A 22,181-nucleotide genomic window follows, 5' to 3' on the forward strand; every position below is an offset into this window, starting at 1 on the left:
AAAGGAAACAATCGACAGAGTGAAGAGAAATTCTGCAAATTGGGAGAAAATAATTGCAAACAGTACATGATAAGGGGTTACTATCCAAAATATGTATGGAACTTAATTCAATCATAAGAAAACAACCTGTTAGTTCACAAAGGACCTAAATAGACACTTCTCAAAAGAAGATATATAGGGTTTGTGAAAAATGTTCCACATCACTACTCATTGAGAAATACAAATTAAAACCACAATCGAATTTCAGCCCATGCCTGTTAGAATGGCCATTATCAAAAAGACCAAAGGTAATGTTGATGAGGGTGTAGGGAAAAGGGAACACTTGTGCACTCTTGGTGGGAATATAAAATAGTGCAGCTTATCAAAAACAGTATGGTGGTTCTTCAAAAAATTAAAAGTAGAATTACCATATGATCCAGAAATCCTATTTCTGGATATATACACACAAGAAATAACATCAATATGTTGAAGAGATATCTGTTCTCTCATATTCATTGCAGTATTATCCATAACATCTAAAGTATAAAATTACCTAACGGTCCATCAGTGGATGAACAGACTTAAAAAACACATACACATATACATATGTACGTGTATACACACACACATACACACACACTATGAAATACTAACAATTCAGCCTTTAAAAGAAGAAAATTCTGCCATTTGTAACAATGAGGATAAACCTAGAGGATTTTATGTTACGTGAAATGAGTCTGGCATAGAAAGACAAATAATACATAATCTCACTTTAATGTTGAGTCCAAAACTCTTAGTTTTGGAGTCTAAGCTCTGAGTTTAGACAGGAAAATGGAAGTTACCTGGGGTTACTGAGAGAATGGTTGACAAAATATATGTCAAAGGGCACAAAATTTCAGTTAGGAAGAATAAGTTCAAGAAATCTGACCAAATAACATGGTATCTATAGTTAATAGTGTACTATGTTCTTGAAAATTGCTAAGATAGTAGATTTTAGTAGATAGTAAGTAGATTTGTGTTTGACACAAAAAAGTTTTTGAGATAATGAATAGGTTAATTAGCTGATTTAATTACTCCACAATGTATACATGTCAAAACATCATGTTATATATCATAAATATGTACAATATTTGTCAATTAAAAATAAATAAAAGCAAAAGACAAAAAAAGTTACTTGCTCTTCTCCCAAAATCAAAAACAAAAGCACTCCTCTCTAACTGCTAATGGGCTGGTTGAAATGGAGATAACTTAAAGACGGAAAACTTCTCTTTAAAATCAAAAGTACTACTTTCAATTGTAGAACACATGGCTTCTTTTAAATTAGTGTCAAAATGGAGCTGGAGATTATAACTGATCTATGCAATGTTATCCAAAATTATTTCCTTTTTAATTCAGATTCTCTTAAAAACAATAAAATGCATCCAATTTCTTTTCCCATAAAGTTGGATATTATGATGTTCTCTATATGTTCAACAGTCAGCAATAATCAGTAAAAACTTTTAGAGCTAGAGATTTCTCAGGATACTGGGACTAACTACTGGTTTTTGAAAGCAGAAAACAATGACATTCAATTCAGAAAAATGACATATCACTTGCCATATTCTGATATTTAAAGAGTCAGATACAAGATTAAGTAGTTATTGCTATCCCTGATTTTTTTCAACAGCAAATCATTATAGAAGTTTTTTTAAAAAATAATAAATATCATACATTATTAAGTGTGCTTTTGCTAATGTCAATAAAATCTATATCATGCAAAGTTCAGCTATCATGCCACTTAAAAAATTGTTGTGATTTACAAGGAAAACAGTTTTCCTCTCTACTTTAGCTAAATTAGAAGTTAATGAACTGAGTATTCCACCACAGCATTAACATAAATAAATACAAATCTATAAAAAAGAGAGTTAATCAAATTGAGTTGAACAATATATTTTTCAAGTATCTCTTGCACAAAGCTATAGGCCGAGGAGTAATTATTTTTATGCATGGTCATTTGGCATTTTCAACTTGAAAAATACTTTTGCCAAGTAAAGATTCCACTTGCAAGCTCAGCCTATTGGTTGTTAATGTTAGGACACCATCTTGTGGATAAGACATCTAATTGGGAAACCTGTCTGTTTGATACCTTTACATAGCAAAAGGTAAAATATCTTCTACATATCACAGAAAGTAATCAATAGCTTAACCTTTATTTTACTGATATACAAGGTTAAATCTAAAGAAAAGAATACTGGAAAAAATTTATCATGAAAGCCTTTTCTCATGGTACATCTGCTACAGACCCAATGTATTTTATTTATTTTAAAAAATTTTTTTAAAGTAAAACCGAATGTATTTTAAAGTGTATATCTGGTAGAAAACCACTTTAATGATTTTTTTTTTTTTTTGCCAGAGAATTAATGAAATTCCTATTGGTAAAGGTAACTTTCATTTACCATTGTAAAATAGTGCCCAGCACTTTATATAAACTTTTAAAATATGGATTGTCTTTATCAAACACAAGCAGATTAGCAGAGCATGGCATAGGATCTTGAAGGACTGAGCTGTCATCCTGTCTTTGTGACCAATGTTTGGACAACTCAATTCACCGAGTATATAGGTCTCAGTTAATATGGTTATCAAAAGAAATAATGGCAATTTATACAGAGAAATGCTACCGATATAAAATAGTATGTGTAAAATTTCTAAATCTACCATAACATGGGAGTGAAAAGAGAAATAGATTTAATTTTATGCCAGATCCTTGTTCTCATTCCCGTCCTCTAAAACAGCTCTATTTCTTTTGCTATTTTTACAATTCTGCGAATCCTCCCTATATCATTCCATAGATTTTTCTTTTATTAGCTGTTATTTGCGCTAAATCATCTTGCCTAATACATTAGCCACATGACTTGGAGAAGTAATTACATCCAATTAATGGAAAAGTGATTAAAAATTCAGGTTTTGATCAAACTGGTCTAAGTTCGAATTCTGACTCCCTCATTTATCAGTTACATTACCTTGGGTAATTTATTGAGTTTTTTGTGTCTTGTTTTTTCCCATTTTTCTCACAGGATTCTGGAGAGTGCTAAAGTTTGTAAAGCATTTATCATAATGATTGAACTATGGCAAATGGGATATGGCAGGAAAAAATAGTAGATTATTACAACAATTACAAATGAATAGTATTTAACTTTACCTTTCACCAAATCTGAAAATAAATCAGAAAATTACATATTCATTATTCATAATATTTGTAAAAAAATAGTGCTGTTCTACATTGATGCTCACAAAGTATCTGGGCAGAAAAAAATTCAGATGGTACTTTAATGAAGTCTGAATTGATTTCCTCTAAGTGACTGAAGCTTAAAACAATTTGTAATTTCCCAACTACACCTTAGTACACAGAACAATATGTTAAACTCTTCAGAAGATTTGACTCTTCACAGATCATTAATTTGTAATAAAAATCATTTATAAGAATCAATTTTATTTTAAAAGGTAACTTGTCTTCCATGTATGGATTCCAGTGAAGAGGGTAAGTCCACAGGGTCAGTGTACTGTTCAGCTGGTTCATGACAGTGAACCATATTATTCTTTATTTTAATTCATATGTACAAATTAAGGATAAAAACTAGAATTCCATGAAATTCCTAGTCTTTAAATATGAATTTAGCATTAACGTTAGAGAGAAGAAACTGGATTTCTTTTTCTAAAAGCATAAACCTCTTTTATAACATTCAAACTGAAGGATTTTACATACGGAATATTTGAATTGTCTTTCATTTCACATTTTTCTCATCAGTCATAATTAAATCACATTATTCACATTCAAAAAGACTGAAGATAGGGAATGAAGCTATAATTCAGTGATAAAGTGTGTACTTAGCATGAATGAGGTTCTAGATTCAATCCCCACCATCAAAATAAATAAATAAATAAATAGATAAATAAGATTGAATATAACACACACGATAAGTTTCAAATTTTCTTCTAAAATATGTGTAGATTTTTTTCTGACTTTCATGTAAGGAAAACATTTCCAACCTGTCTAAATTTTTGTTTTTTTCTAGAGTTTTCCTATGCAATACCTTTAATAACCAATCTATTGGTATCCATATAAAAGGGCGCAATCTTCAGACAAAATAGAATATTCTTCTTTTTTTTAAATACCTTTATTTTATTTATTTATATGTGGTGCTAAGGATCAAACCCGGTGCCTCACACATTCTAGGCAAGTGCTCTACCACTGAGTTACAGCCCCAGCACTAGAATACTCTTTTGTAGTCAACTGTATTCCTCCATTTATCAATCTCAGAAATTCAGCTACCAGAACTACTGATTTCAGGCAATTGCCAGTTGAATTTATCCACTGTGCCTTGAATATCAATTAATATCAAACTATTTTAAAATATCATTTGAAAACTCCATGGTATTTTCTGCTATGTCTCCAATTGCTATCCTTAAAAAATCATCATCTTACACTAGGCACTTAATATGGAAATATTTTTGGAGGGGGTACCAGGACTTAAAACCAAGTTGCTTAACCACTGAGTCACATCCCCATTCCTATTTATTTACTTATCTACTTTACTTTTGAGACAGGGTCTCATGAAGTTGCTTAGGGCCTCACAAAGTTGCTGAGGCCGGCTTTGAACTTGCAATCTTTCCTGCCTCTGGGGTTACAGGTGAGGACCACTACAATTGGCTGGAACTTTTGAACTTTCTAAGAACTTTCCATAAATCTTTTGCTCTCATGCCAATCCTAGATTTATAACTGTGATAACACAACTGTCCCTCTCTCAAAATAAGTCATGAGTTTCAAGTAAGCCATATTTTGAGGTGCTTCCTAATAGATATCTTTCAATAATTCCAAATGTTAACATTTTTACTGCTTTAATACATTAGTATTTTTCAAAAATTATACTTTTATATATTCACAGTCTACTTAATAACTTTTTTATTGAAATCAATAGTGCATTCTATCATGAACTGCTTCATTGACAGCAAAGATTTAAGAGAAATGTTCTTCATGTTACAGTATTTCTAGCTGCTGAGTACAGATTGATCCAACACATTTGCATTAAGTATTTTTCATTGAAAGCAATGGAGCTGAGCTTCAATTAAGAATGCTCCATTACTTTTAAAGAAGTCCATTTATAAAACTTGTTATATTTAATATCAGTGGCCTCTTTCACCTCTCACCTTCCTACTACTACAGGTGCACTGTCCTCTAATCCAAGACAACTCAATATTTTTAGTACTGTCAAGGAATATTTCTGGAATTTATTGCATAAGAAGTTGAGGTCTACTAGAAAGCACCAACTCATTACTATTATAAATAGTAGTTTAAAAAAAGAAAGAAAGAAACTGAAATTGTCTTTGATGTTGTTGTTGTTGTTGTTGTGTTTTACTTTTTGTCTTCTTATAACCTGACAATTCTACCATGTCACATCTGCATGACCTTCCAACAGCTTAAAAAATATTGCAAGGCTATTATTAGAGGGGAGAAAAAGCAATGCTAAGTTACTTTTGCTTCAGTTCTGGTTATACATTATGCTAAATCTATTCACCCTACCTGCTAGTTGCTGTCCTTTATGACAGGGAGCATACATTATAATCAATAAAGTAGTAGAAAGGGAATATGTATTTGGAAAATAATAATACAAGGAGAAAGATTAGTTTTGCAAAAATGCCTGATTTGCATGTTAGAATCAACCATATATAGTTTATGGAATTAAGAACTTTCATATGTATAACATTATTTTCAAGAGAAGAAAGGATACCCAAATAATATACTGCAGAGTCACAGAATCATTGAACCATTCACTATTTTAACTGAAAAGACTTTAAAATATTATCTTAGGGTTGGGGATATGGCTCAGTTGGGAGAGTGTTTGCCTTGCATGCACAAAGCCCTGGCTCAGTCCCCAGCACCACACACACACACACACACACACACGCGCGCGCGTGTGTGTGTGTGTGTGTGTGTGTGTATATATATATATATATATATATAAAATCTTTGCTCTACTATTTTAAACACTCAGACTTTGCTCAAGTGAAAACAAAGAATAGATAAATTTAGTGCCAATGAACTTGAAGCAGAGAGAGAGGTTTCCACTCACTAGATACAAATATCCCAAAGCCATGCCCCCAATTTCCAACTCTTCCAGTCACACCCTACTACTTCAGTTACCACTCAGTTAATCCCTATCAGGGGATTAATTCCGATTGGGTTAAGGCTTTCACAACACAATGATTTCTCCTCTGAACCTTACTGCATTATCTCACACATGTGAGTTTTGGGGGGACCCCTCACAGCCAAACCATAACAGTATTAGAAACCTCTTTTCTGATAAAGATTTCATACATTTAAAATGTCACAATGTTAATATTTAAGAAAGACAGTTTTGAAATATTTGCCAAATTTCAAAGTAAATAAGAAAAATAAAAACTTATTAAATAATTTGAGGTTACAAAAAATAATAAACCAAAATAGTCACAGATGAAATTTGTATTAAAATGACTCTCTTCAATTTTAGGCTACAGTACAAATTACCAGTATTAGTAGTACCCTCTTTTTCAGAGGGGATACATTACAGGACCCTCAGTATATCTTCAGACACAGATATTATCAAACCCTGTCTATATGGTATGGCTTTTTCCCCCTATGCATACATGCCTATGATAAAGCTTAATTTGTAAATTAGTACAGTATAAAATTAACAATAATAAAATATAGCAATTTTAACAATATGCTATAATAAAATTTATGTGAATGCAGTCTTTCAAAATATCTTGCACTGAATATGTAAAACTTGCTACTATCTGTGTTTTTGGTTAACTGCAACTGCAGACAGGTGACACCATGACTAAGAGGGTAGTTATTAATTTTAACCTAGTCTAAACGTTCAGGCTTAGATAATCTTAATATTGTGTTTAAGGTATCAAGATTTTCAAAATCTGATTACAGTGGCAAGAAACGGCCTGAGGCGACGCTAAGGCCCCGGCAGGGGGCGCAAGCCTTGGGCAATTACGGAGCCTGAGACCGGTGTTAACTTCCCGGACAGATCAGCTCCCCACTGCTGCCCAGATCCAACCTTTATTTCCCAGCCCTCTCCAAAAGCATCTAAGCTGCGAGGTGAAAGCAGGGAGCTAAACAGTGATTGCCTTTGGCTCTTCCCGTGGCTGAGTTACAGGTGGGAGTAAGAGCTAAATGCATGATAAAGCTTGCTGGTGGCTATACTTTGCAACGAAAATGTACTCACGCACACTCAGGGTTCAAGGCCCCGCAGACAGAAGACATGTACGTGTATCTCTGGTTTTGCCACTTCTTAGTTGATTTGATTTTAACTGTCTGTTTCTTCATCAGACAAATCCAGGGTTGTTTGGTTTTTTGTTTTGTTTTGTTTTGTTTTGTTGTCTGCTGTGGGAACTTCTGTGTAATTCATTTTTCTTCATTGCAGTTTTAAGAATTATAACAAATTCAAAAGATATGAATGAGTATTTTAAAAAAGGAAGACTTTGCACCCTTCTTTTTTTTTTTCACTCTTCAAGTCATTTAATTTTCTGTGACTGTTATTATAATTTATGAAATATCTGCTTGTTAGATTTATTATTTTGAAAATATATATTTTTTTTAATTTTTTATTGTTGGTTGTTCAAAACATTACATAGTTCTTGATATATCATATTTCACACTTTGATTCAAGTGGGTTATGAGCTCCCATTTTTACCCCATATACAGATTGCAGAATCACATCAGTTACACATCCATTGATTTACCTATTGCCATACAAGTGTCTGTTGTGTTCTGCTGCCTTTCCTATCCTCTACTATCCCCCCTCCCCTCCCCTCCCCTCTTCTCTCTCTGCCCCCTCTACTGACATTCATTTGTCCCCCTTGTATTATTTTTCCCTTTCCCCTCACTTCCTCTTGTATGTACTTTTGTATAACTCTGAGGGTCTCCTTCCATTTCCATGCAATTTCCCTTCTCTCTCCCTTTCCCTCCCACCTCTCATACCTGTTTAATGTTAATCTTCTTCTCATGCTCTTCGTCCCTACTCTGTTCTTAGTTACTCTCCTTATATCAAAGAAGACATTTGGCATTTGTTTTTTAGGGATTGGCTAGCTTCACTTAGCATAATCTGCTCTAATGCCATCCATTTCCCTGCAAATTCTATGATTTTGTCATTTTTTAATGCAGAGTAATACTCCATTGTGTATAAATGCCACATTTTTTTCATCCATTCGTCTATTGAAGGGCATCTAGGTTGGTTCCACAGTCTTGCTATTGTGAACTGTGCTGCTATGAACATCGATGTAGCAGTGTCCCTGTAGCATGCTCTTTTTAGGTCTTTAGGGAATAGACCAAGAAGGGGAATAGCTGGGTCAAATGGTGGCTCCATTCCCAGCTTTCCAAGAAATCTCCATACTGCTTTCCAAATTGGCTGCACCAATCTGCAGTCCCACCAGCAATGTACAAGTGTACCCTTTTCCCCACATCCTCACCAGCACTTGTTGTTGTTTGACTTCCTAATGGCTGCCAATCTAACTGGAGTGAGATGGTATCTTAGGGTGGTTTTGATTTGCATTTCTCTGACAGCTGGAGATGGTGAGCATTTTTTCATGTACTTGTTGATTGATTGTATGTCCTCCTCTGAGAAGTGTCTGTTCAGGTCCTTGGCCCATTTGTTGATTGGGTTGTTTGTTCTCTTATTGTCTAATTTTTTGAGTTCTTTGTATACTCTGGATATTAGGGCTCTATCTGAAGTGTGAGGAGTAAAGATTTGTTCCCAGGATGTAGGCTCTCTATTTACCTCTCTTATTGTTTCTTTTGCTGAGAAAAAAACTTTTTAGTTTAAGTAAGTCCCATTTGTTGATTCTAGTTATTAACTTTTGTGCTATGGGTGTCCTATTGAGGAATTTGGAGCCTGACCCCACAGTATGTAGATCGTAGCCAACTTTTTCTTCTATCAGACGGCGCGTCTCTGATTTGATATCAAGCTCCTTGATCCATTTTGAATTCACTTTTGTGCATGGCGAGAGAAAGGGATTCAGTTTCATTTTGTTGCATATGGATTTCCAGTTTTCCCAGCACCATTTGTTGAAGATGCTATCCTTCCTCCATTGCATGCTTTTAGCCCCTTTTTCAAATATAAGATAGTTGTAGTTTTGTGGATTGGTTTCTGTGTCCTCTATTCTGTACCATTGGTCCACCCGCCTGTTTTGGTACCAGTACCATGCTGTTTTTGTTACTATTGCTCTGTAGTAGAGTTTGAAGTCTGGTATCGCTATACCGCCTGATTCACACTTCCTGCTTAGCATTGTTTTTGCTATTCTGGGTCGTTTATTTTTCCACATGAATTTCATGATTGCTTTATCTATTTCTACAAGAAATGCCGTTGGGATTTTGATTGGCATTGCATTAAACCTATAGAGAACTTTTGGTAATATCGCCATTTTGATGATGTTAGTTCTGCCTATCCATGAACAGGGTATATTTTTCCATCTTGAGATCTTCTTCTATTTCTCTCTTTAGGGTTTTGTAGTTTTCATTGTATAAGTCTTTCACCTCTATTGTTAGGTTGATTCCAAGTATTTTATTTTTTTTTGAAGATATTGTGAATGGAGTGGTTGTCCTCATTTCCATTTCAGAGGATTTGTCGCTGATATACAGGAATGCCTTTGATTTATGCGGGTTGATTTTATATCCTGCCACTTTGCTGAATTCATTTATTAGCTCTAATAGTTTCTTTGTAGACCCTTTTGGGTCTGCTAGGTATAGAATCATGTCATATGCAAATAGTGATAATTTAAGTTCTTCTTTTCCTATTTTTATGCCTTTAATTTCTTTTGTCTGTCTAATTGCTCTGGCCAGTGTTTCGAGAACTATGTTGAACAGAAGTGGAGAGAGAGGGCATCCCTGTCTTGTTCCAGATTTTAGAGGGAATGACTTCAATTTTTCTCCATTCAGAATGATGCTAGCCTGAGGCTTAGCATAGATTGCTTTTACAATATTGAGGTATGTTCCTGTTATCCCTAGTTTTTCTAGAGTTTTGAACATAAAGGGATGCTGTACTTTGTCGAATGCTTTTTCCGCATCTATCGAGATGATCATATGGTTCTTATTTTTAAGTCTATTGATGTGGTGAATAACATTTATTGATTTCCGTATATTGAACCAGCCTTGCATCCCAGGGATGAATCCTACTTGATCATGTGCACCCTTCTTGTTATTCAAATTCTTCTAGAATGAGCAGAATTGCAGAAAGATTCAGTGAGATTTTTTTTCTAATCATTGTTTGTTCCAGGAGGCAGTCAGATTTAAAATATTCAGACAGCAAAGCTGATTCTAACACCAAGACATCAAAAGACTTGCCAAGATTTGCAGATGGAAGCAAGGCCAGAAACAGAAATAAGAACCTCCAATAAGAGGTGATATTAAAAAAAAAAAAAGTTGGAGATTCCAGGATTGTAATAAATTGGGAAGGGTTAGCTTCAACAAACTGAACTCATATAACATGATCCTGTGAGGAGGAAATTGCTGGGAGCCATTAGCCAAGTAGGTATGACAATTTCCTTGCCAGCGTACCCCATGTTGCAGTGACATTGAATGTAGGTGACCTTGCTCAAGGACCAAGGCAGATTAGGGTGTTCCCGGTTTTAAGATAATCGTGTTTAGGGCGTTCCCAGTTTAGGTTCCAGGTTTAAGGTTTAAGATTATTCCTGCTGGGAATAGGGCGTATCCTGCTGCCTAAGTTCCCCTTGAGTTCTCACGGGATTCAGACAGTATATTTTGGAGATAGAAGCCCAGTGGAGGGGGATTTGGGCAGAGAACGTGGATTTCCCCAGAACGTGATTGTAGACGGCTGGTGTGAGTTCGGGAATAAAGAGTTGCTGTTTGAATCTACAAGCTGTGTGGTGGCTCGTGATTGTGTGCCCAGCCAGACTGCGGCAGGAAATAATAACTTATACCATATAGACAAATGCCTGGTATTGAGTATGATCATAAGCATTGATTTTTCTTGCCCAATATCCTTTCCAACTTTTTTAAATTTTTAATGCAACGCTCCTATTCAATTTGGAGGACTCCAGTGTTTGTCATTCTTGGCTGCACCAAGCTTTGATATCCAAGGAGGTTCACTCTAAGGAAAAATAGACATTGGAAGCAGAACTAATAGTAGGAGCTACACCTTTACATGAGTGATTGCGTTTTCATTATCTACCTATGAACTCTTCAAAATAGTAGGTCAGCCAGGAACAAGGATGCTGAGAGTAGTCCCCCTCCAAGAGGCAAAATATTAGTGATCTCATGGCTGGCATGCAGTATGAGGACCAACCCTGAATCCCCGCTAACAAGACAAATTCCAGACCTTTCATGTTGCTAGGACAGAGTTGTTAATAAAACTTACTCCGGTTAGGAATGGCCCAATTCATCTTCCAGCTAGGGGTGACTAATTAGAGCTGGAAGGAGCCTGCCATAATGGGGTAAGAATGGTTTGTTAAGAGTGACAAAGTCAGTGATATGCTGTGTGTTGAATTGAGAAAATTTTCAAATATATAATCTACCATGTTTCTTGATATTTCCTGAAAATCCTGTCTCTCTACATTGGAGCACATTCATTTCCCTCTCTGCAATGTCTTTGTTTTTATGATTTGTTTTAATTAGTTATACATGGGATTTTTTTTCCTGTGATAAGATTGTTTACATATATTACAGCTTAAATGCCATTTTATCTTCCAGGGGAATTTTTTGTTCTACAAATGGTTATATATTTATATTTATATGTAATTCTAATGTAAATATTCATTCCTCCTAAAGCAAGATATAGATAATTTCCAGTTAGTATATGGATGTATGCACTGTGCCCTGCCTATTGTAAGCACACAGGAAACATTTGTTCAATAAAGGGACACGAAACTCATGATAGATGTACCACCTTCTCTGGATGAAATGACTTATGCCTCTGTAATGTTTTAAGTTTCACAGAATTTTTCAGCTGGAAATTAAATGTCATTATCATCTGAGAAACCATGTGTCCTCTTTTATGCACAAAATTAAATTTATTCCTAACAGAAAAGAAATCTTCCTCAACTGAGAAGAAATGAAAGAAAATGCAGAGGTGTAGGAAAGAAAGGAAGCACATGTCTCAAAACTCGACTTTGGAAGTATATTTTCAGATTCCTTAGGTACCCTCTACAGTGTATAAATAGAGTACAACAACATGGTACTTTCCTTTGTAGCTAGGAAACATGCATAACAAGAACATTAGTTGCAATGAAAAAGGGCTTAAGCACTCTGAAACCAACTAAGGGGTTGGGTCTAGTTTCTCTGCAGTTAATGAAGGACCATTCCAGCTCTTTTCAGATGGTTCCTTATTTCAGATCAAATACTTGAAATATATTTTCTCTTCTCTGATACCTAAAATTTCAGCTTTCAATACCCACTGTCAGCTATTATCTGCTATTTTTTTAATTGATTTTATTTTTTAACTACATAGTAGTGGAATATATTATAAATATTATTACACATATAGAGCACAGTTTTTCATATCTCTGTTTGTATATAAAGTATGTTATCTTCTTATGAAAGGATTTTTCCTAACTGATACAAAACAATGGGTAGTTAGTAATGTACATGCCTGAGAGGTACCATATTTACAAACTGCCTCTTTTTAAATAAAAATACTATTTCAATTATTGATTTGCATATTCACAAATGTTTTTGATTTTTTAAAATCAGGATAGAAACAGATTTACCCACATGTCAGTGAATTTAATAATGCAATATTAATAAAAATATAATGGCCTATTTTCCCATACTATATTTATAAGTTCAAGAAACAATGAATAAAAGAGTTGAGAGAATTTGTGTCCATTACATTTCAGATCAACTTTTAGTAATTTGGAGTTATGAAATGTATCTATATAAAAAATACATTAGTGCATCTTCTTGAGTAGTGACCTTTGGGGAAAAAAAACAGACCATTCTTTTTTCAAAGATAATCAGAAATATGTCCAAACATTGTTTTTTAATAGGCATATGAACTTTTAGAAGGTTAAAGTCTCTAATCCTGTTTCTTTGCAGAATCTTCCTGTATGTTTAACAAGCTCAGAACAAGTTGCAACCATCAAATGAGTTGGCAGGTTACAAGATAACTATACTGCAAGAAATCACACCTACATTTGCAGTTATCTTAATGGAATTTGAAATTATAAGACAGTGACTCAATTATTTTCTATCATATAATGCTGTCAGTTTATTAATAAGAGGCTTGATTTAAAAATCATAGAAATTCAAAGAATTTCCTTTTTCTCAGATATCAAGTCCTCAAAACAATCGTGGCACATGAGACCTTGTGCAGCAACAGGGCAAGCTTCCTGTATAAGTTGTCTGCTTTTCACTAAGACTTTGATTAAGAATTTCACATGAAGTACTAAGGAATGTTTCTTTCCAAAAGGTTATATCTGAAATGTAACTAGAATGACATAACATTTTTGAAGAAAAGAAGGCTCCTAATTATCACAGGGTCATGATACAGTGACATTTTGATCTAAAATTTCTGATTTTGATAGTGTCTTTTCAGAAATGCAAAATGACCATAAATTTTCAGACAGCACTAAACTCCACGGAGACATATGAAATTAATGAAAACCCCGCTTAACACCTAAAAGGAGAGAGAAGAACAAGATTTTCAATGAAGTGAAAATGCTCTTGAAAACTGTCTCCTCAGAAATCGCCTTCTCTCTGTTCCACAAAGCTTTTTTCTTACTAGTCTTCCAAACCAGTACTACTTCATTAGCACTTAGATTAAAAATTGAGGCTCTGGTCAGGTTGTCTCTATGGCAATGTGCATGCCCAGGCCATTGATGGAATACAGGTGACATGGAAAGAAGCTTGTCATTTCCATGGTATTCCTGTGCAAAAAGCTACCTTTCTCTTAGAAAGTTTTTAAATGCTATCAAATTCTTAATTACTCTTTGCAGTTATATCCTTTTCTTGCAACCAGAGCATAGCATAATCTCCAGCCATCTTGGAGCTGGAACAGCCAATCATTCTAGGGCTCTCAATCTGAGAATGATGATTGGGTTCAGCAGGAAGATTCCTGTTCTTCTGATTAAACAATTGAAACCATGTCCAAATATGATCAATGTCACTTTTTAATTTTGCTTCCCACCATTCCAAAACATTCTCCAAGGGAAAAGAATGAGAGGAAAAAGAAGTAAACGATGATGGCTGGATCAGCAGGGACTTTCAATATCTTTGATGAATAAGGCAGGGAAGTCACAAGAATTCTTTGAATAGATAGGTCCAAAAGGCGTAAAGGAACAACAAGTGATATGAATGTAAGCCTGGAAAGTAAGGGGAGCCTGCTTTGTAGCCTGTAGGCTGTTATAGTTGCTCAAAAGTCACAAGGGATTATCTATTACTTGTTCAATAGGACACAATTAATTTGTCCAAATCATCTAAAAACAATCTAATTCTATCCTTGATTTTTATTGTTTTCAGATGAGATCAAAATTAAAATTGCCAAAGCTTTTTTTTTTTAATCTTGTTTAACAGGTTAATCATGCTTTCCATGTGGCAGTTTACACAGGGAAAACACTGTTTATAAAGTTCTTTGTCAAAAGGAAAACTATAGAGTAACCCCCTTAGCAGTTTCTGTCATTTCTGAGCCTAGTCACACACATACACACAAAAAAAAAGGGAAATCAAGCTTTCTTTCTTACATGACTGGCACAAATGGAAATGATGCAGCAGAAGGCTACCACCTAAGTCTAGAGTTTTCCCCCAAATTCTTAGGTATACCCTCTTCCCATGACTCACCATCTACTCAACCTCAAAATTCCAAATTCAGTGCTTTCAACTTTCGTAAAGATACTGAATCGTTCCAATGGAAAGGGTGATCTTTGAGGCTCTCTGGTGTTGACAAATTTTTTTATTGTTTGTTAAATATGCATAAATGCAAAACTAAGTATAAACACCTTATGCTTATGGCTTATGTTTAGAGCTTTAATTCTACAAAACAAAGCTAACAATATATATAAACAAAATTATAAAAGAAATAAAATTCAAATTAGCAACATTTAGTGTGAGACACCATGATATTATATTGCAACTAATGTAGTATGACCATTTCTTCAGCACAGGTTAGTTATCTTGGTTCAGAATGTTTGTGTTCTACAATGACAATAAATGAATCAAATGTTCCAAGATTATTCCCTACTAAACTATTGGAAAACTTTTGGTTGTGCAATGCACTATGATGTAGTTTGACATTCACCTGACATGAAAGGCATCATTTACTTATTAAACTCACCTTCTATGTTTTTCACTTATATCCTATGGTCAAAATACCACTTAGCTTAAGCACTTCCTTAGACACCAATGCACAGATGTTCTCCATTGGGGAAATTTTGTTCTTCAGGAGACACTGAAACACTGGGAGATATTTTTATTGCCACATCTAGAAGATAGAAGCTAGGGATTCTGATAAATATCCTACAATGCAAAGCATAGATAAGAATCATCTGGTCCAAAATGTTGGTAGCTTGTAAATTGAGAAATCTGGTCAAGGTAAATATCAACTGCAAACGATCACATCTTATTTTACTACTTAATTATAAGTGGTTCTCTGGATGACAAGATAATATCTCCTTTTTTAGAAGATTTTTAGTTGAAATTATAAAAGAATTTAAAAATGCATTTTGTATTTTGGAAGAGTATCTGAAATCCATCAGACTTTGAAAATTTACATCAAGGAACTCTAATAATAACTATCATTTTATATATATATATATATATATATATATATATATATATATATATATATATAAGTTTTTGGTGGACACAATATATTTATTTATTTATTTATTTTTTAATGTGGTGCTGAGGATCAAACCCAGTGCCTCATGCATGTTAGGAGAGTGCTCTACCGCTGAGCCACAATCCCCGCCCCAACTATCATTTAAAAAAAATTTTTTTCTTACACATATTTTTAAAAAATCTCACCTGGACCTAGAATTTCTGATTCTTGACCTAATTATTTTAAAAATTTACTCCAAAAATGTGCCAGTATGTATACATTTGTAGATTGACTCCACATTGAATCACCACCAGAAGGCATTTACTAATCACTTCATTGACTACAATATTCTAAAAAAGAAGCATAAAATTTACACAGAATCCCTGCTGTAATATAACCTAAGACCTGGATATGCATTCTCACAAATGGGTGATGGCATGAGAAAATTTGTTAACTAAAATTATAGATTAGTATAAAACAATATATGGATTAATAATCCTAATACTATCTTCATTCTATCAAAAACAAAAAAGCATTTATTAATGATTACCAGAGCCTAGAAAGGGTAGAGGGAAAGGAGCATGAGAAAGAATGTGTAACCAGTAGAGGGGTGCAGTTGGATAGGAAGAATAACTTCTAATGTTCATTAATGCACAGTTGGGTTATGGTGTTTGACAACATTTAATTATATATTTCAACATAACTACTAGAGATGCATGTCAATTAATCTGATCATTACTCATGATATACATGTATTAAGATATCACACTCTAATAAATATGTACAAATGTGTGAGTTAAAATTTTAAAAATAAAATGCACTTATTGAATATCTAATAAGTAGTAGAATCTTTATAAAGTTCTAGCTCAAAGCAAGTACAATGTTTTCTCTCCATACCAGTATAGGGAGAGTTTCAGAGGTTGGGGTTGTAGCTCAGTGGCAGAGTACTTGCCTAGCATGCATGAGGCATTGCGTTTGATCTTCAGCACCACATAAATAAATAAAATAAAGGTATTGTATCCATTAAAAAAACTAGTTTCAAAATAGTTTGCATTTCAGTTCTTTTTCAACATCTACTTAGTTGCTACAAATTTTGAGTCATCATTAATATGTTCACTTGTATATTTTCCCTTCCCTAAGAGTCTGCCTAGAATCAAGCATTCTTCATTTTATTCCTGATTGTCCTGGTAACTAATTGTGTTACTCTAAGCAAGTTATCCATCTCCCTATAGCCCAGATCTTCATTTGTATAATAGAGATAACAATAATCTTTCTATTAGCCTTTTGAAGGCCAAGTGAGGTAATACGTAGAGAGAATAGAATAATATTTGGCACTTGAAGAGCTCTCAGTGTTTGCTCTAATTATTTCTGTATTTGAGCTGTTATATGAGGAATAATTAAAGGATTACAGAAACAGCAAATGATTATAAAAACTTTATTTTTAAAGCACAGCTGGATATTTAAGTGGACAGAATTATTCTGCCTAGAATAAACCATTTTCTTAATTCTCTGAACATTATTTCCACTGAAAATGTTCCTATTTACTATTTACTGTTTTCTAATTCAAGTATTATATTTTCATGAACTTCAGCAAATAAACATTTATCTCTTATGTTCCAGACCAGATGCAGTTCAGTGTGGAGATGCAAAGATGAATACAAAGGCTCTGCCTTTGGGAAGTTAATGATCTAAAGGTAAATTGATATTGGCACAGAGCCAAATGACTTTGGTCAAAGTGCCTAATTCACAAATTTACCTAAAAATACCTCGGTGACAGTATTTATAGCCACTGACTCTGCAGAGAAAACAAAGAGCAAAGAATTATGCTTTCCATGCTTCTAAGTTTGCCATACATGCATGCACGCGCATGTGTGAGCGCTCTCTCTCTCTCTCTCTCTCTCTCTCTCTCTCTCTCACACACACACACACACACACACACACACAATGCTATACATCTAAAGCATACACAGTGCTTTTCTTCTAACCCATATAATCTTTAATGAATTACTTAGCAAAGGTTCACTTCAAGAAGACTTTCAGTGACACAGATGATGGGAATCAGCCTTAGTACTGGACAGGCAGAACAGAAAACTGAAATTACAAGTGTTGTAATCAGAACACTCATGCCATTTGCTTGATTCCCCATAGGCTTCTGAAGGAGACTGATCCTAAAAATACACTGTGAATTTACAACCCTGCCTAGCTTCTGCAACATGCTCAGGCTTTGTTTGCTAAGAGTGTCTAAAGAAGCATGTTGAAGAGGTGAAGGTGACAAAGTAGGACTATGTGCAGCATGTTAGAGTTAGAAGCAGGAGATGCTTAAAAAATGAACTAGGAAAATATCAACAAAAATTAATGTGCCATTATCCTATTATAATAAAATTCCTTGGATGATAGTTCTGCCTACTGTACTCAAGTCACCATCCTTTGTTTGCCCCTTTTATAATAAGAATGATGAACATAACAATAATAAGGTTATGTTACCCTTGGGAAGAAAGAATAATGAGGTTATCATACAACTGATATATGATTAGTGAGAGTCCATGTCTTAATGCAATTTGTTTCTTTTTCTTTTTTTTTAAGTATCTCTGATTGTATACAAAGTATATTCACACCATTCATGTCTTCATAAGTGTACTTAGGTAATGATGTCCACCTCATTCCACCATCTTTTTTACAACCCTTGCCCCCTCCCTTCTCCTCTCACCCCTTTGCCCTATCTAGAGTTCATGTAATCTTCCCATGCCCCCCTCCCTACCTTCTATGAATCAGCCTCCTTATATCAGAGAAAATATTCAGCATTTGGTGTTTTGGGATTGGCTAACTTCACTTAGTATTATCTTCTCCAACTCCATCCATTTACCTGCAAATGTCATGAATTTTTGCTGAGTAATATTCCATTGTGTATATATACCACATTTTCTTTATCCATTCATCTACTGATGGTCAACTAGGTTGGTTCCACAGTTTAGCTATTGTCAATTGAGCTTCAATAAACATTGATGTGTCATTTGTTTCTGTAAGAGGAAATCAGTTCTAACATCTTTAATCAGTCAATAAGGATGAAGTGTTTGAATCTTACAACCTACTAACAAACTAACACAGAAAAGTCAATAGAATTTTGGGGGAAAAAAAGCTGGTCACTTTACACTTTCTGATTTAAAATATATTACAAAGTTAATCAAAACAATATGGTACAGGTTCACTGGAGTTTTGAGATGAGACTAGATTCTCTGCTTTGCCAATTTCCTTTTGGGTTCTTGTCTTGCAAATTTTAAGAATAAAATCCATGGACAAGAATGGAGAAGAGTAAATGGAGTAGGATTTATTTTAGTGAAAAGAGAGAGAATTCCAGAGAGGCAGTAGGGGCCAGATAGCAGGAAAACATAAACATATTTTGGAGTGCTAGTTTGAAGGATTATATAATTTGGGGATATGAGCATTGATCAAAATCTACATTAAACAGGCATCAAAAAAGTATCAAGGCTACTGGTTGTGTCCTTTAGCCTGAGTTTGTTCTTCCTATAAATCTCATCTGAGTTCACGCCCACCTTCAATTTTCCCACCTCTCTTGGGCAAAGATGTTGGTTGGAGTGTTCATACAGGTGACTCTTATGCCCTTTTATATTTGAAATAGGCCTAAATGCTGTCCATTAATATCTCTACCAGTAACCTCCTGGTGTGGGCTCTGCCTTTGAATAAGACCAATTGCCTGACCATTTTCTGTTATTATTTACTGGTCTTAAAGAACATAGACTAATGAGGCATATGAAGGGTCCAGATATAAACCCATATCTATACATCATCAGATCTTACACAAAGGTGCCAAGAAAACATGTTGGGTAAAGGATAGTCTCTTCAATAAGTGGCGCTGTGAAAACTGAACATCCACATCCAAGTGTATGAAATTGGATGGTTACCTGTTACCATAAACTAAAAGTCAAACAAAATGAATTGAAGACTTAGATTTAAGATCTGAAAACCATAAAAATACTAGAAGAAACCAGAAAAAAAGGCTTTTTACATTGACCTTGACAATTATTTTTCAATTATGACAACAAAAATATAGAAAACAAAAGTAAAAATATATAATCAGGACTAAATCTAGATAAATACTTATGCATAACAAAGTAAACAAGCAACTGCATGAAAAAAAGAACTCATGAAATAGAAAATATTTGCAAACCATATATTGTTAAGAGACTAATTTACAAACTAAAAAAGGAACTCAAAATTCAATAAAATAATTACAAAGAACCCATTTTTAAAAATGTATCAAAGAATTTGAATAGAAATTTCTCCAGAGAAGACATACAAATGTCCATCAGGTAAATGAAAAGATGTTCAACATTGATGATCATCAGGGAAAAGCAAATTCAAATCTCAATTTAAATAATAGCCACTCCTGTAAGGGTAGCTATTATTTTAAAACAAAAGCAAGCAAGCAAGTGAACAGATAACAAAGATTGACAAGGATATGGAGAAAAAGAACCTTTTACACTCTTCATGGAAATGTAAAATAGTGCAGCCACTAGAAAACAATATGAAGTTTCTTCAAATGGTAATACCATAGATCCATCAATCTCATCTCTGGGCATATACCCAAAAGAAACGAGATCACGATCTCAAAGATATATATATATATATATATAAATTCACTGCAGCATTGTTCATAACAGCCAAGAGATGAAAACAACTCAAATATCTACCAACAAATGAGTAGATAAAGAATGTATTATTTATACATACAACAGAATATTATTTATTCCTAAAAGAGACAGATTCAAAGTTAAATAAGTCAATCACGAAAACACAAATACCCCATAATTCCTCTTATATGAGATATCTAACATACTTAAAAGTTTAGAAATCATGGGAATAGAAAATACAGTAGAATGAATTGTACATATCTTTCTTATGTTCATACATGAATACATGCTCAGTGAAACTCCACATTATGTGCAACTGAAGTAATGGTATCCTAATTAGAATAAGTTAAGCTCTATGTATGTATGTCAAAATACACTCTAATACTATAATTTATATCTAAAAATAACAAATAAAAATAAATAAACAAATGCTTTGCTACAGATCACCTAAAAAAATAAAAGTATAGAAATCAGCTGGGTGTAATGGCTCACACCTGTCATCTCAGCAACTCAGGAGGCTGAAGCCTGAGGATCTCAAGTTCAAAGTCAGCCTCAGCAACTTAGTGATGCCCTAAGCAGTTCAGTGAGAACTTATCTCAAAATAAATGGTAAGAAATGGACTGGGGATGTGGTTCAGTGGTTAAGCACTCTTGTGTTCAATTTGCAGTACAAAAAAAAGTATAGAAATAGACAACAGAATGATGATTGCAAGGAGATGAGAGAATGAGATGAAAAGTTATTGTTCAATGGGCGTAAAGTTATAGTGAGACAAGATGAGTATGTTCCAGAGATCTACTGTACAACATAGTACCTATAATTTACTACATGGTATTGTGCACTTAAAAATTACTTAAAAAGTAGACCATATGTTAGGCTCTTAGCTCCAAAAAGGTCAGGAGGAGGCAGAGGAAACTTGGAAGTGATACATGTATCTGTTTTTTTGGGTTGCAGTAAAATGATCCCATATGTATGTCAAAACTCAGCCATTTATATACAGTAACTGAGATTGGAATTTTGAATAAAGAGAGAAAATTACTGAATCTTAAAGGAAACACCCACAAGCCATTAAGATGTGGAAAGCACAATTGTAAATGCTGATCAGTATACCCTTGGCCTATGCCCTTGTAAAATGAGGAAAATATGCAAACACAGGAAAAACTGGCACAAAATTGTGTACCTCCCCACTGGACCCATCTGCCCTGATACAGCCCTTCTACAAATATTGGCCCCCCTAGTCCAAGTCAGGGCTGCTTCTCACTCTTGAGATAGCCCCTATTATCCCTTGAATGTTTATCCACCTTCCTAAATAAACCTCTGTCTTTGCCTTTGCCTAGTTTGTGCTAAAATTCTTTTGCATCATGTGTACCAAGAACCCTGCTGAGTTGAGTTGTCCCTCTCCTCTGGGAACTCCATGGACCCTTCTCTGGAGACATCTCTTTTCCCATGACATAATTATGTACTGTCTTTTGTATACCATTTATACCTTAATAAAGCTGAGATGGAGGTAATTATTCTGCCATAGTTTCACAGGTACTATCAAAAAAAAAATGATACTACTGAGTTAGAGACAAAGGACTTTTTTTTTTACACACAGCACTTGCAATAGTCAGAGTGCCATAATTTTTACACGAGTTCTCTGAACACAAATTTTCATGGGTCACTGTAAAGAAGTCCAAGTAAAACCTGTAGAGTATATAACAGAAAGGAAACTGTGAAAGTAGGAAACCAAATCTTTTATAATGAATCTTAAGGGAAACACCAT

This window comes from Marmota monax, unplaced genomic scaffold (assembly GCF_021218885.2).
Source record: "Marmota monax isolate L192 unplaced genomic scaffold, Marmota_monax_Labrador192_F-V1.1 WCK01_AAM20220418_F8-fsc00461, whole genome shotgun sequence".
Lineage (NCBI taxonomy): Eukaryota > Metazoa > Chordata > Mammalia > Rodentia > Sciuridae > Marmota > Marmota monax.